Below are 17,995 nucleotides of genomic sequence, written 5' to 3'. Positions count from 1 at the left end.
TAAGGGACAGACAAGTCTCACTAGACAGTCAGGCATTATACTAGAAGTGTCTACTGGGTCTCATGAAGACACAGAGCAATGTGCAGCCAGCGCTAGGAACAAAAAAAAAAGACTTTTAATATAATAAATAAACAAATAAATCATCATCATCATCACCATCATCATCATCCTAAACAGTAAGTAATTCAATGGCAGAATGAGAGAGGAGGGAAGGACTCTCATCCACCTTTCAGCATGAGCATTCACTCATGGAGTTAACAGAGGTACGGACAAACATGGCAAATCTTCAAGTAAAGAGAAATACAACTGGAATAAATGGGTTCCCAAGGGGGCGGGGCTACAGGATGAAAGTAAAATGCCATGAAAGATGGAAATCCCAAAGACCACAGTGTTTTCTGTCATGCCAAAAGGTTAGTTTGAACTGTAGCCTGAGAGCTTTGATAATCAGCTGAGATTGTTTTAAGCCTAGGAATGGCACAAAGAGACACGCATTTTATTCAAATAAAGATTTCGCTGGATCTGGCATGGCTGTGCCTCCTTGTAATCCCAGCACCAAATCCCAGAGCAACCTGAGTTCCAAACCAACCTGGACTCTAGAAAGATACTATTTCAAGAAACAGTGAAACAAATAGCATCAAATTTCCTTGAGAAATTTTCAAGAGGAAAACTGTTTTGAGACATGTGCAGGAGGGTCACCAAGAGTATTCAGAGCTGGTGGCAGAGTTCATTCAGAGGCCTCCAAGTAGTTCAACCAGAAGAGATAAAAGCCTGGGCCAGCACAGTAACAGAGAAGAGGGGGGTACTTATATGAAGGAATTAATTTTGAGTGAGGTGGTTGCACAGCCCTGGGAGATGCAGGCTGCCACTGGCAAAGCAAAATCATAGCCATGCCTAAATTATTATTTTAAAGTAATTAATTTTTTTGTTTTACTTTATGTGTTTTGGTGTTTGCCAGAATTTATGTCTATGTACCATGTGCATTTAGGGCTCTTGAAGGCCAGAAGAGGGTGACAGGTCCCTCTGGGACTAGAGTTATAGATGGTTGTCAGCTACCATGTGGGTGCTGGGAATTGAATCTGAGTCCTGTGGAACAGCAGCCAGTGCTCTTAGTTGCTTTAAAAAAATTTTTAATTTTATACAAATTGGCTCAGCCTCCATCTCTGCATAGCACCGAGACACTAGTAAGATGTGATATGTGTCCTCAGGAAGAAACTGGAGGGCGTTGATGTGTGCGACCCTGCGAGTTTTGTGAGACTCTGAAGATCTTCAGGGAAGGGCATGAAGCACATTCTCCAGCTGCAGTGTGCACTGCTTCCAGCGCTCCAGGAACACTTAGGACGCATTTAAGAGTCGTAAGGCCCTAAGCCCAGGCCCACTGTTATAGTTGTCAGCAGTGGCATAACTAGTTTGAGAAGTGGCTTGGCTGTGTTTAAATTTTTATAGGAAAAAAAAAATCTCAGTTTGCTGAGCTTTTAAACATGGAGAACAGCGTTCTGAGGTAGAACAAGAAAATGCCCTCCTGCCCTCTGCTTCCCAAGTCAACATTTTAGTTGATTTAGGCGGATATTCTAACAGGTGGTATTTCTTTACTGTTTATTCAGCTCAGACAGTACATCAATCTTTTTAGACATGAGAGGCTTTTTTTTTTTCATTGAAAATATATTCTTTTCTCATAAAATACATCCAGACCACAGTTTCCTCTCCCTCCACGCCTCGCAGCTCCTCCTCCCCCACCTCCCCTCTTCTCTAGATCCACTCTCCCTCTGTTTCACTTAAGAAAAGAGCAGGCCTCCAAGAGATGACAGCCAAATGTGACAAAGCAAGATGCAGTAAGACAAGGCAGGAGGCCTCCTATTGAGGCTGGACAAGGCAACTCAATAAGGAAGAGACTGGACCACAAGCTAACAACCATAACACATACCCAAGACCTGGTGCAGATCCACACAGGCCTCATGCTTGCTGTTTCAGTTTCTTTGAGCCCCATGTGAGCCCTGTTTAGTCGATTCGGTAGGCCGTCATCTCCTCGTGTCGGCCACACCCTCTGGCTTCTACAATCTTTTCTCCCCCTTTTCTCTGGGGTTCCCTGATCCCCAAAGGGAGATATCCAATGAAGGCCTCTAATTTAGGCTTTCTTTGCTTAATGTCCAGCTTGGATCTCTGCACCTGTTCCCAACTGGTGCCCGAGGAAGCCTCTCGGATGACAACGAGTATAACAGAATATCATGAGGAATCATTTTGTTGACTGTTTTGCTTTGTTTTGTTTTAGACCACTGGTGTTTGGTTCTACCCTAGGTCTCTGGGCTATCCAGTCTCTGGTTCCTGGTCATCCAAGTAGTGTCAGGCATGGGCTCCCTCTCGTGGCATGGGCCTCAGGTACATGCGCATTGGTTGACCACTCCCACAAGTTCTGTGCCACCATTACCCCAGCATGTTTTGCGGATAGGACAGATTGTAGGTCGAAGGTTTTGTGGCTGAGTTAGTGTCCAGTTTTCTCTTCCTGTAGCCTGCAGAGTACCTTCCCATGCCAAAGAAACTAGAACATAGAGGTGAGGACTCCATGCAGGCACCAGCTTGACCTCTTTACGTTCAATGAGCTATGTGGATGTTGTCCTCAACAATGCGACCCCGGGGTCAAATTTTTGGAGAGTGACCCTCTGTCCTAGCATCATCCTGTGTTGCTTAGTAATCTCCATGGGACCCACCTCCACCAACAATTTGACTGAATACAACCCAGTCCCATACTGGGACCTTGATTGGCTACAAAAGATAGCCACTTCAGACTCTGTATCCCCCACTACTAGGAGTCCTCATTAGGGTCACCCCCATAGATTCTAGAAAGTTTCCACTGTACTCGGCTTCCACAGTGTCCTCCAATTTCAGCTGTCTCTCCCTGCACACTCTCTTTCTCAATCGATCCTCCCTGCTCCTGTCCCTACCTCCCCCAGCCCACCTGCAAAATCAATTCTATTTCCCCTTCCCAGGGAGGTCCATGTGTAACCCCTTGAGCTCCCCTTTTTTACCTAACCTCTCTGGGTCTGTGGATTATAGCATGATTATCCTCTACTTAATAGCTAATATCTCCTTAAGTGAGTACATACCATATTTATTGTTCTGCCTCTGGCTTATCTCACTTAGGATGATCTTTTTCTAATCTATTCATTTGTCTGCAAAATTTTTATGTCATTTTGGTTTTTAACAGCTGAGTAATACTCCATGGTGCAAACAGATGACATTTTCTTTATCCATCCTTCAGTTGAGGAACATCTAGGTTGTTTCCAGTTTCTGGTTACTGTGAATAAAGCCACAGTGGTAGGACATTTGGAGTGTCCTTTAGCTATATGCCCAAGAATGGTTGGTATCTTGGCTGAGTCTTAAGGTAGATCTATTCCCAATTTTCTCAGGAACTAAATATTGATTTCCACAGTGGCTGTACACGTTTGCACTACCGCCAACAATGGAGGAGTGCTCCCCTTGCTCTACCTCCTTGGCAATGTGAGCAAGCAGCTTTTAACATGATGGCTGATGCTTTCAAATTAGGCTTCCTTTTTGCTTTTCTGGTACTTCTGCTATTGCTTTGTCATGTACTCCTAGCACCTACTCTTCCTCATAGCTTTTTACTTGCACACTAATCTATATCACTTGTAGGTATTTGTTTGCACTGTTAGGTCCTTTCTTTTTCCCCACCCCCTGAATATTACTATTCTCTCTTACAATTTCAGAATAAATAAAGTGTTGGCTTTTAGGACTCTGGATGCAGTATGTTTTGTGATGCATTCAGCCAGGCATCAGTCAAATCAGCTGGGTCTGGGTCTGTTATAATACCTCCACTTGATGCCTTTCTTTAACACGTGGAGGAGCCTGACCAGGAAGGACTGCTGAACTGAAGGACAGAGCTCATATTACCTGCCATGTCACCCACATGCTCTCTAGTCACGAGTGCCATGGCACCTCTTCCTAACACTGTGACTACTAACCTTTGGGTAGTAATAATGTTTTTTGACTTCTGTGCATTAGGTGCAAGTAGTCCTTAACAAAGGCAAGGTCACACAGGTGGGTAGAGCTAATTGTGTCAGCCCTGATTGCTCTCACAGCTAGCCCTGGTTCCCAGCTGGACCTTTATACATATAAGAACCCTCAAATCTACTTCAAGTGACATTGTGTCTAGCATGGCCTGCTTATGCTATGGAATTTGAAGTTCTAATATGTCACCCTTTCTTCTGCCCAAGGATCATTGGCTTAGACCATTGTGAGGAAGGCAAGAGAAAGAAGCAAGTGCATTTGTGTCAATGTCTGAAACTTGCTTATGCGACCGAGTGTGAACTGTTTGTGCTGACAGTGTGTACACAGAATCCTAGGAACCTTGTCACTCTGCTACTTACCAGGCATCCCTGAGCTGCACTGGTGCTCTAAAGTGGTTGATAAGTGTGCCTCACAGTGCACACTCATGCTGCTCCAGAGGAGAAGGGCCTTTCTAATGGGGCTCAGGTATTTAGGAAGGAAGATGCATTGAGCCAAACACCGTGAGTTCAAAATAACGGGAGCAGGGAGTAGGTGGGTGAAGATGCTCTCCTGACTTGGTAAAAAAATAAATAAATGAATTTCAAAAAGCATCTTTTTCGAATGTAAAAATAATGATTCATAATCAATGGGTTTTCTTTTTTCAATGTTTCTTAAAATTCAGAATAAAATAATTCCTTTTTTCTTGAAAAGAAAAAATACATTTAACCTATCATTGACCATGAATATCTCTTTAGGCGATGTGTACGATATTTAAATTTCCCGAGACAGTGTTTATTTATTTAAATACACACACACACAGACACACAGACACAGCACAAACCCACATTAACTACCTGTAACAGGCCCCACGAAAACTAACCTTTTGGTGGATGTAGTCGGTCACTTCTGTGTTATCAAGTAGGGCCATTGCCTTTCTTAAGCCTGTCACTCCTGGAATTCAAAAGTTACCTTTGAAATTGGCTGACTGTTGCAAGGAGCTGGGGAGAGATGGGAAAGTGTCCTTTGTGATCAGACAATGCAGATGTGACTGCTTGTAAATATGTGGACATTTTCCAGGCACAAAAGGAAGTATAATAAACGACAGAAATATAAGGAAATGCTATTTCATTTTTGGAAACATAGGCAATACAGATGCTCAATCTAAGACATTGATATACACACATTAAAATGCTGGATAAAAGGATTTTTCCTGGAAAACATCTAATTTCCATGAGATTATGAGGAATCATGAGGCTAAAATACACATGCAAGAAAGACAGAGACCTCCACTTCCCTAGTGGCCTTTGCTGGTGCTAGAAGGTCAGTGTAGTCCCATGACCTGGCTAAAGGGGTCAGAACTCAAGCTTGGTACTCAGCCCAAGCTGAGAGTCCAGAGGAACTCTCCCTATCAAACTATAGTCTCTGAGCCAGAGATGGCCTGCACTCACATCACCAGGCAGCTGTTGGAGAGTTGCCTGAGGCTAAGCAGACAGACATCGAGAAGAGGGGAGGCCAAGAAACACCCCCCAGGGACTATCATGCTAGTCTTACCTCTCATACCCTGCATATGAGAATTACTAGGAAAGTGTATTTGTGACAGTGGATGGTCAAGAACGCTGGAGTTTTGCTTGAGAGGATTCTAAGTCAGTAGTCCCAAACACCCCCTCAGAAACATTATTGACCTTGGGAGGAAGACACTTTCATCCTGGAGAGCAGAGAGCCACCTATTCATTCCTCCATTTCCAAGGGTTCTTTGCAGTCAGTCAGTCATCAGTCAGTCATGACCAGCACTTAACAAAACCAGCAAGCACCAGATGAGCGGACAAGTACAGACATAGAGCAGCCAGTTCCCCAGATGTTCGAGCCATCAGGAATATCTTGTAAAACTATATTGACCATGTTTAAAGAAAAGAGAGGCATATTTAAAGGAAAATACAAAAGTATTCTCGGAGGTTTGTAAGGAACCGGCAGTAACTTCTGGGAATGTTAGAAAATGTTGTGAGACGGATTTGCATATAGTTGAAGAGAGAATTGGTGGCTGGAAGACTGGACTGAGAACTGTTCAGAAGGACGTAGGGGGAGGCCCTTTCCCCATTCTTCCAGGCACATCGAATTCTAAGGGTTACACTAGAAAATAGGCAAGACAGTACACTTTTAGAAATAATACCATAGAAACGTCCATGACCAGTCGTGATCATAACTAGTTTAATTTGCCAGAAACACTTGGGCATTTTTGAATTTGCATATGCTTAAGTGCATGGCTTCAAAATAATACCTATATTCACCTGTGCTTATACAACTGTATTTATGAATGAACGTATTTATTAAAAATCAACTCTATAGATTTAAAAGGCCCAAGGATTACAAAGAAACAATCTTAAAAGTTATACCTCCAAATGGCTTCTAATTTCAATTATATCATATTATCATGTCCAAATAGCAACTAGATAGGTAATCTCTTAATGAAATGTAGAGGAAAAATATTACAAAGAAATGGCAGGCAGAATGGCTCTTGGTGGCTCCATAGAGACCCCGGAAGCCAGGTCACAAAAACTCTGTGAGGCAAACAACCGGTGTTCTAGAATTCCTTACCAGTGAATATATTTGCTGAGAATGAATTAGACCTTAAAACTTTCCAGGAAAATGGAAAGCAGCATCTTCATTGGCCACAGACTTTCCCTAAAGCCCTTGCTACTGGTCTGACGTGCACAGAAGGAACCTAAGCCTTAGGAATCTCAGACACACAGTAAGAGAGCAAGACAGAGTGAAGAGCGGGTAGTGACAGGTGTGGGAGTAAGCCTAAATGAGTGTTAACCGTTTTCAACACCAATAGAAACAACACACTGAGACATGCACATCAGCGATGCACGTTTAAATTAGGCTGAGAAGTCCACGGGCTCAAAGTATCCTTTAATGCTCAGAACTCCCGAGATAAGGCTAATGGCATTTAGTCACTGTAGGAGTTGGCAAGTTAAGTGTTTTAATTCTCTGGATAATGACTGAAACAACAGACACCGATTACCTGATGTACATCTAGCCGATAGGAAATTTAAAATGATAAAAAGTATTCAGACACTGCAAAGAATAGAAAGAAAGACAGTATAAAAGAAAGAGAGGCAAGGGCTAAAAGAGAAGAGGAAAATTTTTTTTCATAGTCACTTAAAAAAATTTTTTTTATTAATTTATTCATAATATATCTCAATGGTTATCCCCTCCTTTGTTTCCTCCCATTCCTCCCTCCCTCCCATTTTCCCCTTACTCCCCTCCCCTATGACTGTGACTGAGGGGGACTTCCTCCCCCTGTATATGCTCATAGGGTATCAAGTCTCGAGAAGAGTAAATTTATAGCCACAGCATACTATGGCTGCTCATGTTTAAAAAGTAAATCCCAGACCAAATTTATGAGAAAAAGTCAAGTGGCATGCTGTGACGAAGTGGTATAGCTACAGCATATAAGAATACTAAAGGAAGGAGCCCAAATATTCAGAAGGACGAATATCATTAAAATGTTAACAAAAAATGTTAATATAGCTACACTAATATTGAACAAAATGTAATTTAGACAGATGGGTCACTTCAATTGATCAATGATTTTTAAGTTCCTAAAAAAGATTTTAGATTAGGTGAGTCTAATAACAAAATGGAAAATACGTGTCTAATAAATGGCCTTTATTCTTAATATAGCTTATAATTTAGACTGAAAATTAATAAATACATATCTGCCTCATGAAGCTAAAGGAAATTAAAATTCTCAAAGTACAAAAGAGGAAACAATCAAAGAGTAAAAATTAAGTTGGTGATAGACTACCAAGCAGAATATTTTAGGAAAAGAAACACACTTCCAAAACTCACAGGGCAGGCCAGAAGGAAGTAACATGAGGCACAAGCACCCCAAGGAATAAAAGGAAGCGTCCCCGTAAACAGAAAGTTTAGATTATTGTAAACGGTTGTGTTGATAAATTTAAAACAGATGAAATAGCCAAACTCACAACAGAAGATGTGAGTTACCAACGCTGCTTCACAAATAAATAGACAACCTAAACATTATCACAAACGAAACCTTTAATTTCTAACAAATGCCCCTTTAAAAGCAAAGGCAGACATGATGGCTTCATTACGGAAAGTTGCCCAACATTAAAGAGCGGTGCTTTTCATTTTGATACAGACTCATTGAAACAATAAAAACAGACGTATTCCAAGTTTTTTTTTTTTTCTTTTATTTTTTTTCTCTCTCCAGCATATTCAAGTAACCTTAACACTGAAACTCAGCAAGAACATATGAGAAAGAGAAAAATATACATTAGTTATATACACAAATAAAAATGGAAACGTTTTTAGGAAGGTATTATAGTAAATGATATCCTACACCTTTGGAATTACTTACATAGCATGAACAAGCATTTTCCCAGGAATGCAAGGCTGAAAATATTTTAAAAATCAGGTAGCGTATTTCATCACATTAAAAGTTTATAAAACAAAACTGTATTATTTCAATAGGTACAGCAAAAAATTGAAAACATTAAAAATCTAATCATGAATAACATTCTTTAAAAAATTATTTTGGGAAAGATTTTATTTTTATTTTATGTGCCTGGGTGGGTGTTTTGCCTGCATGTTATGTCACATATATGTAGTGCCCATGGAGACCAGAAGAGGAAGACAGATCCTCTGGGACTGAAGTGAGCTACAGTATGGGTGTTGAGAACTGAACCCAGGTTTCTTGCTCTGCATGTTTCTCTTACCGTGAGGTGGAGCAATGCTTCCTCACCCAGTAGCACTGCCACAACTCTCTGCCACGTTCACTAGGCCATACATTCACAGACAAACCTCAAAACTGACACCTTGCCCCCAAACTCTTACATTGGGTGTTTTGTCACCGTGACAAAGTGGCTGACACACACAGCAGAACCGGTAGTGGGGAGGTGGAGAAACTGCCATGACTAGACCTAACAGTGGCCCCTGAGCCTGTGGGCATGGCTTTTAGGAGGAAGCAGAAAAAGTTCAGAAGGTTAGAGAGATCCTGGAACGTTAACAGAGATGGATGGAGTGATGGAGTAGGAGTTCAGGAGCTCAGAATGTTGACAGAGCAGGAATATGGGCGCTCAGGACTGTGTTTACAGACTTCAGATGGGAGCAAAGGCTCTCCTGGGAGTGGGACCAGCAGCTATTTGGGATACATTTTGGCAAAGAGAGTGTCCACATTTTTTTCATGTCCTGACAGTTTGTAGGGATGAGGTTAAAGGTGATAGACAAGCTAATTTTTCAGAAATTATTTTAAAATAAATATCTTTATTAATAGAGAATTCCATGCAATGTATTTTGATAATATCTACCCTCAGCAGCCCCTCTCTTGAACTCTTCCCAGATTTACTCTCTCCTCCCTACCAGCCCTATCTTCACATTGTTTTGTAAAAACTACAATTGTGCATTGACTGTAATCTGTGCTGTTCATGCACTTATGTTTGTAGGGTCTGGTCAACCAACCAGGAGCCACATCATTAAAGAAAACTGATCCCTCGCCCAAAGCCATCAGCTGGCCATAGCAGATAAGTTAGGAGTAGGGGCTCAAAAGCTCCCCGCCACTCCATGATAAAATGTTAACAACCTATCCTGTTTAGGTCTTGTGCAGGGAACTATGGCTACTCTGAGTTCATGAGTGCAGAGGTCTTGTTGTGTCCAGAAGACTGTTTTGCTCTTGAATGAAGACCTTTCTTGACAAAGAAGACATCAGGCAGCAAAGCCGACGCAGTCCAAGAAAGCTATAGCAGTTGCAAATGGCATGGTGTATATGGCGGGGCTTCCCAAGTCTTGAAAAACAGTTTCCTGCAGGGAATCTTCTTAAGTAGGGAGCTAAACAACTCAAAATAGCTTCAGGAAGTTCCTGGAGCTGAGCAGATTCACTAGGCCCCTCCTTCCTAGAGGAAGTGATGAAAGCTGAGACTAAGGCAAGATGTAAAGAAGATTCAGACCAGAGAAGCTGTCTGTAAAATGCAGGTTTACATTAGAGTCACCTGGAAAGGACAGTCTCCAATCTGTTGAGCTGCCTGAACGTGTGCACTGTGTCCCATGTTTTCCCACTTTTGTGAGCTGTCACCTGTGCTGCGGTGGGCCATGGTAATGGAGCTTTGAGTTATTTTTGCTCCTATATTCCTGTAAGTAACCCCCAATAAGACTCATTGGTCCATCAAGTCGATCTTTGGTGGCATCTGTACTTTGTTCTGTTACATGATGCCTATCTGGAGGTAGAGTAGACCAGTATATTACTTCTCTCCAGGAAAGGTTTTGTCACACAACGCCAAGCCCTTCATAAGTCACATCAAGCCACCAAACTCCCTACCTTGTGGTAGACACAAATCTAGAAGACTCAGTATTCCCCTGCCGGCCTTGGATCTCACTTCCACCCAACCCTTCCTTCCTGTTTCTCTGTTGCACCCAAAATATTTACTTTGTGCAGCCCTGTCCTTGAAGTGTGTAATTCACTCTTGCTTGTGTAAAGGATCACAGCCTTGGCTCCCAGAGGGACCTTAAGCTGGGGCGTTTGAAGAGGATTGCAACAGTTCAATCTGTAGGAACTGTAGGGGTTGGGTTGCATTCACACTGCAGCACGAGGTGGACGTAATGTTTATGGGGGCCAGAGATGGGGTGTTAGTGTTTAGATGGAGCATCTGGGTGTCAAGTGGACAATAGCTGATGCTTTATTTTTTTTCTTGCCAGTTTTATTGGCTTGAGAAGTGCCTAGGAGATTTCTTTCTTTCTTTCTTTCTTAAGATTTATTTATTTGTTATATAGAGAGAGTTCTGCCTGCATTTTATTATAGGTGGCAAGTGGTTCCTGGGAATCAAACTCAGGACCTCTGGAAGAGCAGGCAGTATTCTTAACCTCTGAGCCATCCCTCCAGCCCGCCTAGGGAACTTCTAAAGCATATATTTGAGTGTGTTTGTGAGTTTCTTTTCAGAGAGGATTAACAAAAGGGGAAGATGCACCCTGAGTGTGAACAGTCCTATCCCACACTCCGATGGAGTACAAGAGAAAGAAGAGAAATCTCTCACCACAGGCTTGTTCTCCCCTCCCTCCCTTCCTATTCCTCTCTTTTCTCCCTACCTTCATCCCCTGTTTCTTAGCCATCATGAGGTGACCAGTGTTTTATGTTGTACCATCCTACAACCACAAAATTCTGTCCGAGCTCATGGGGTCAAGCAGCCATAAAGTAAAACCTCTGAAGTTACGCTCCTTCCAATAAACCTTTCACCCCTTAGTTTGTTTCATCAGATATTTGCCACAGTGGTAAAAAGTCTGACAAACAGAGTTCACTTGTCTAATTATTTAATAAAATAATGAGAATACAGATATAGAAAAGGAAAATATATTTTAAAGATATATAATTGATGTGTTTAATACTGTACAATTCAATGTGATACCCATTAGCCATATGTGAGCATATAAATTTAAGTAAATAATTTAGCTTATAGAAACTTTTATTTTCATTAGCTGCATCTTAAGTGTTCTATTGGCTGCCATGTTGGACAGCACTGGTTGGAATTTTATAAGATGTGTGAGAGTAATCCTACTTTAGGCAAGTTTCAATATGTAGGCGGTAACAATAATTATACAGAAATTGACATTCTTACACAAGTATAAGAATAAAGGAAACAAGTATTAAAATGTCCAAATTATTCCTTCGTAGAAGAGAATATTTCAATGGCGAATAACTATATGAAAGGAGTATCCAATCAGAAAGCCAAAAAAAAAAAAAAAAAAAACCTCATAAATGAAAACCACCATACATTACTGCTATATACTCAATCGATGGGATACTTTTAAAGTTTTAATTTTTTTTTAATGACTGTGTATGTGGGTGTGTGCATGTGAATGTGATTCCCTCCGAGGACAGAAGAGGGCGTCATATCCCCAGAGCTGCAGTACTGGGTGGTTGTGAGCAGCCCAGTGTAGGTGCCTAGAACCGAATTCACGTCTTCTGAAGAACAGTATTTCTCCAGCACTTAGTTAAAAAAAAAAAAAAAAAAACAAACTGATAATGCCAAGTTAACAGACTGTATTGAATGTGTTTTGTTTTACATTGGTGAGAATATAGAATTAGAAGAATACATCTGCATTGCTTTTGCAAGTATAACTGAGCATATTGACGGACCTCATATATTGTATGAGTGTCTTCAGATAAGAAATTAAGATGGCAGAATTACCTTCAATTAGGAATGTGTCCGAAGGTCTCATCTGCATTCTAATATAGTTCTAGAAATTAAGGCAGAACCTTAGAATGGGTCAGAATTTAGTAACTTAATTAAGGTAAATGAACTGCAATGTGACCACCTCTCAGAGACAGGACATAGAGCAAGAGAAGCCAAGAGGCGAAGTAAATATGGCATGATTCTATTCAAGTAAGGTCATAAAACAAGCAGAAAAACAAGCTATTTGGGGGCATATCAATTGCCTCATAGCCTTGTGGCTAAGATTAAGTATGAGGGTTTGTGTCCAGTCTTATTGCATCTTTATGATACCAGTTGATATCACTGGTTGGTCGTCCTGAAGGAGCAGTGGATCTGGGGGAGAGGAGAGGTGCAGTGGGAGGACTGGGGGCATGGAGGGAGCGGAGGCCGCCATTGGGATGTATCGTAGGAGAGAAAAATAAATAAAAGGAAAACCGATGAAGAAAGAAAGAAAATAATACTTATAACACCTGGTAAGAGAGAGACGGAATGAAAGGCTTGAAGTTCCAGGATATGGTCTAGTGGGCCCTGGAGTAACAGAAAGGTGTCTTTTGGAGGAGTTGACAGGAAGGATGGCTCACTTCCTGACGAGTTAGTGGTATCTTGCATTAGTCTTCACCATTGTAAATTATCCTCCAATGAAAACAAAAGACGTCTTGCTCTGGAGAGATGGCCCACTAGTTAATAACACAGGCTTCTCCTGCAGAGGACCCAAGTTCAGTTCCCATCACCCATAGATCCTTATGTTTGGTTCCCATCACCCATAGCTCCAGCTCTAGGGAATCTGGTACCCTATTAGAGACTCCATTAATACACACACACACACACACACACACACACACACACACACACACAGTGTAATAAATCTTCAAACTGTATCTCTGTGGATGTGGTCATCCACCAGGCACACCTGTGCAGTTCTTGAAAGAGAACAGGACCACAGGACCCATGGTTACATCTCTTTAGGTTTTTGGGTTAGACAAAATAAGAGAAGTTTTCAACATCAGGACAAGCATGCTAGTCTTTGTTTGTGTGATCCAACAGGAAGCAGACACTTGGAAAATTCCCCCTTTTGACTTATTTAATTGCAGATGAATCATTTGGTGTAACATTTTGACATATAAAAATAATCAAATGCAGTATTTATAGATTCCTTAATGTGTGTCTGGCACTTGTAACCACTATGCTGTCTGTCTTCAAAGTGCTTGGGGGGGTGAGAGGGAGACACTCCTTCGAACATTCCTGCCTGTTTCCATTTTCATTTGGAGTGAACATGGTTTATGTAAAGGACCTTCCTGATGGGGGCCGCAGTGAACGTCTGCAGCATGGCCCTGACCCATTTACTTTTGCCAAATTCTCGTGTCTTCTCTTATTTCTGTTGAGCAGTACACAGTCCTTTTCCATGAGGGCCTCTTCTGTCTGTCTGTCTGTCTGTCTCTCTCTCTCTCTCTCTCTCTTTCACCAATTTAGGAAAGAGATTTCTCTTTTTGGCTTTGAAAAAGTATGAGTTCTTCATAAGTCAGTCTCCTACGTCAATTTTATTAATGTGGTCTTGATTCTAGCATCATCCAGATTTTTCCTAATGTATTTTGAGCTTATAATGAATTTTGATTCTATTGGCTTCTAGAAGTTGTCTCCAACTTATAAACTAGAGTGACTTGAGGCAAGCCAATGTGTTTTCTAAATTTTAAGTTTCCTGTTAAATGGAAAAAATGATTTGTATATAAATTCAATACAGAGTCTTATAAAATTCAATTTCCAGGCAGTGGTCACGGTGGCAGCAGCAATAGCAATATTCATATTAGGTAGTTATCGTTATTATTTTTATTTGTGTTGAGAAATGTGCCAGAAAGTATGAAAGGCAGCCAAGGAAGGAACATCCCGGTTTTATGTATTTATTTAGGTGTATATGTGTATCTGTGTGAGTGTATGTGTGCATGTGTGTATGTGTGATTGGTTGCAGGTCTCTGTGCACTTGGGCAGAGCCCCATAAAGGCTATTGGCTATCTCTTTTATCACTACCTGTCTATTCTCCTGAGGCAGGGTGAGGCTAAAATCTTCTTGGCTGGGCTGGAAAGCTGGGAGGTTCCAGTGATCCTCCTGTTCTGCCTCTGTCTCCCTCAGAGCTGGGTCATGGGTATTTGCAGGATGTGTAGCTTGTTACACGGGAGCTGAGATGTGAACTGCTCCTAACCACTGAGCCATCTCTCCAGTTCCTGTGACTTGCTCCATGTGCTCTCCTCACATGTATAAGCAGAGTGCTCTGGCTACTGTGGAAACCAAGGGAAGAGCCACACCTCTGCAGGTAAGGGCACCATGCTGAGTAGTGCTGGGTTCAAATCCTTACTTTGCCATGAATGAGTGGCATGGTGTCTGACAAGAGGTTTGACTCATCTCTAATAAGTTTGGCGTAGTAAATGCAAATATATGCTTAAAGGACATGGCATGGTGGCGGGCATGTAATTATTTGGTGAGTTGTATCATTTCCTCTAGTTCTATTTCAAATACTATTAGACTCCAGCTAAAAAGAGTGAGGTAGGGAATGATGAAAATGATACGTTCTAGTATCGGATATGGGTCCCGTTTGTTGATTGTGGGTGTGGTCAGCTCAAAAGAAAAGGAGAGGGAAGAAGCATTCAACCCATAGATCTGTGTTGTCTGTGTTCTTTCTCTCCCTCTCCCTCTTTTCCTTCCTCCATCCCTCCATCTCTCCCTGTCTCATTCGCCATATGTTCCTCATCAATAAAAATCAACCCTCGTTGGTACAGCCAATCCATACTTACGTGTCCCTTTACTGTCAATATGAGGGTGGGAGAATTGAAGCAGAAAAAGATGATAAGGATCAAGGTGCTGTGACAGTCCTGCCCTGGAGCCCAGTCCCTCAGCGGAACTAATGGACTGAGTAACACTCATTTACTGCAGCTTCTTCAGCAAAACCGTGCTATCATGACATATCTGCCATGGACCCCATCTAAGTATTTTTTATCTATCAACCAACTTCTTTTGATGTGTGTGTGTGTGTGTGTGTGTGTGTGTGTGTGTGTGTGTGTGTGTGTGTGTGTATTAAATAGTCTTTAAAGAACTGTAGACTATTCTTTCTGGCAGGAACTTTTGAGATTACCTTATACAACATTCTGAGAGAAAAGCATCTTGCCCAAGATCCACTAGTTAATGATTTCCGAAGTTCTCTGAGCTCCGAAGGTCGGAGAGCCCGCCTTTTCTACAGATTTAAACAGCTGGAATGCATAAGTGTTCTGGAGACCTTTCTTGGGAAATGACAGGCAAAGAGGTTAACATTTGGGAGTCTCCGAGCCAATCGCCTTGAGCTCCTTTTATTGGGGTGTTTCTGTTTTGTACGTGTTCCTAGGTAACTTTTGGCTTTGCAGTGCAATGGGAGTGAGGTCGGAGAGCTTTTTATTTGGGAGATGCTCACCAGGCAGGCAATTTATCTGGGCAGATTCTGCAAGAAAATCCAGTGTGCTTGGCCCCTCGTGACCCTGCATGTGAGAGGCCTGACTGAGACACACTACAGTGAAGTGTACTGATAACATAGACTCAGGCCGGTAAGAGGTTTTCCTAACCTGCCAGGATTTTCTCCAGTTCTTGTTCATTCTCGGAATTGGATGAAGGAAGAGAGGAGGGTAGGATGGCTGCCTCTTTAGAGTGGTGGGAAAGCATGAGGAAGCAAGAGATTTGCCTACAGTAGTTAAGCATCTTCATAACTGTGATCCTAACTAGTATTTGTTATGAGCCAGATTCTCTGGCCATAGCTACATCCACCATCATTTAATTTTCACAAGGGTCTGCAGAGTAGATATTTTACAGGAGACTAAAACTGTGGTCCAAGACATTTAACAGTGTCTCAAGGTCATTCTGATACTCTCTGTCACAGCCTTGGTACATAGTGAAAAATTGTATGTGTGTGTGTGTGTGTGTGTGTGTGTGTGTGTGTGTAAAATTAACTTGCTCAAGAAGCGTGGATCATCTCTATGTTTAAAGATCAAAAGCCCAACCTCTCTGGTGTATTTTATATTCTGAACTTTGCTGAGGACGCCATCTGCCTACAGAGCCATGAGATCACCATATGATGGAAATAAAGAAGCAGCAGTTTTTTATTTTATTATTTTTTTTAAAGCAGGCTTACAGAAGCTTTTACCGTGTAGTGCACATTATATCCATTCTGGAGATGTATTTCAGAATTTCTAAATGCTACCGTGGCTTTACTAATCACACCCTTAAGTTGTCCACATTTCCGCAACTTCATCTAGACGGATGGTTTCTATGGCCTCACTCGCCATGGTGATGCTGCAGACGTTTGTTCTTTTTGCTGGACACCCTATCCTCACCTTGGTGCTGTTCCAAATATCTGCCTTGATCTTTAATTACAATCCTCCATGGGCCTGTCATAGCCAAGCGCATCCTGCCCCTTAGCATCCTCAGCTCTGCAGCCGGCTCCCGTTCCACTATTACTCATTGCCCTGGCACCGCCTGGCTGTTCTCAGCTCAGAGCCTGTTGCCAATTAAAGGTGCCTCCCCAGCGGTGGTGCCTTCTACTCTCCTCACCTGCTCTCCTCTAAAACCACACCATCACCCTTTTTTGACCCACTTCGTTTTTAATTCTTTCATTACATTGAATTTGGTAATGTATTAATTAGTTTTAAAAGTTAGCATAAAAAGTGGTAGGCTCTGTTATGGCGTTTTCATACGCATGTGACTTACTTTGCTCTAATTTAGGCCCCTCTTCTGAATTGCATTTCTCATTCTCCTGTCCCATTCTTGTTAAGGTCTTTCCTCCACCAAATAGTTCCGCCTTCTGCCTTTATGACATATGTATTCTGTTACACTTCTTTCTCCTTCTATGGTCTCCTTTCTCCTGTCATCACACACACACACACACACACACACACACACACACACACACACACACACACACACACCTAGATTCCACACATGAGAGAGAAAACATGCAGTATTTTTTCCTTAGTCTGCCTTAATGCACTTTCACATAGTGATCTCCAGTTCCACCCTGTGCATGCCATGATTTCATTTTATTTATGGCTGAAAAATTCCACATCATCTTTTCCTCATGCACTCATCTGTTGATGGGCGCACAGGATAGTTACGGTTGTTAGCTATTGTGTATCACCTCGAGTTTCTGTACGCAGAGAGTAACTGTGTGTTAAATTTTCTTAAGTAGTATAGGCATATTATATAATATTATTAATAATGATATGATATACATGTGTCCATAATAGTGTCCATTAGATATAAAGGAAGTTTAACTATTGTGCCAGTGTGTTTCAAATCATGATTTAGTCAACTTGTGCTATAGACAATATACCCACAAGGACTCTTAAGTCAACAGATACCTCGTAGGCTCCAGAGTTAGAGGAATTGTCTTAGAAAGAGAGACCTTAAGTCTTATATTCAAAACTTTCCTTCCTTTCTCCCTTCCCTCCTCTCTTATTTTCTCCCTTCTTCCTTTCTTTTCTTTTTTTGGAGGCAGTTTCCCCATATCCCAAATTGGCTTCAAATTCACTATTTAACAAACGATGACCTCTAACTTCTAATTCTCCTTCCTCCACTCCTGAGTGCTGTGATTTCAGGTGTGCACCACAATACCTGGTTTTATGTGGTGCTGGAACCAACCATGCACACTAGGCAAGCACTCTCTCAACTGAGCTGTATCTCCAGCCCCTAAAACCTCTTTCTGAAGTCCACCGATCAAAAGCTTATCAAACCTTTCCATTCACCTCAAGAAGCTGGACTTA

General features: G+C 41.7%; 1 protein-coding gene and 1 pseudogene across 3 annotated transcripts in view; one reads left to right on the top strand and one right to left on the bottom strand.

Annotated features, from left to right (window-relative positions):
• LOC127197728 (60S ribosomal protein L18-like) overlaps nt 1-16,488 on the bottom strand; it is a 36,952-nt pseudogene extending 20,464 nt beyond the window's left edge.
• Nucleotides 1-17,995, top strand: part of Grin2b (glutamate ionotropic receptor NMDA type subunit 2B) — a 454,116-nt gene that overhangs the window by 77,281 nt on the left and 358,840 nt on the right. The gene's annotated exons all lie outside the window — the stretch shown is intronic.

Source organism: Acomys russatus, chromosome 13 (genome assembly GCF_903995435.1).
Source record: "Acomys russatus chromosome 13, mAcoRus1.1, whole genome shotgun sequence".
Lineage (NCBI taxonomy): Eukaryota > Metazoa > Chordata > Mammalia > Rodentia > Muridae > Acomys > Acomys russatus.
Note: the sequence above shows the minus strand (reverse complement) of the source record. Positions and strands in the feature narration are given on the sequence as shown.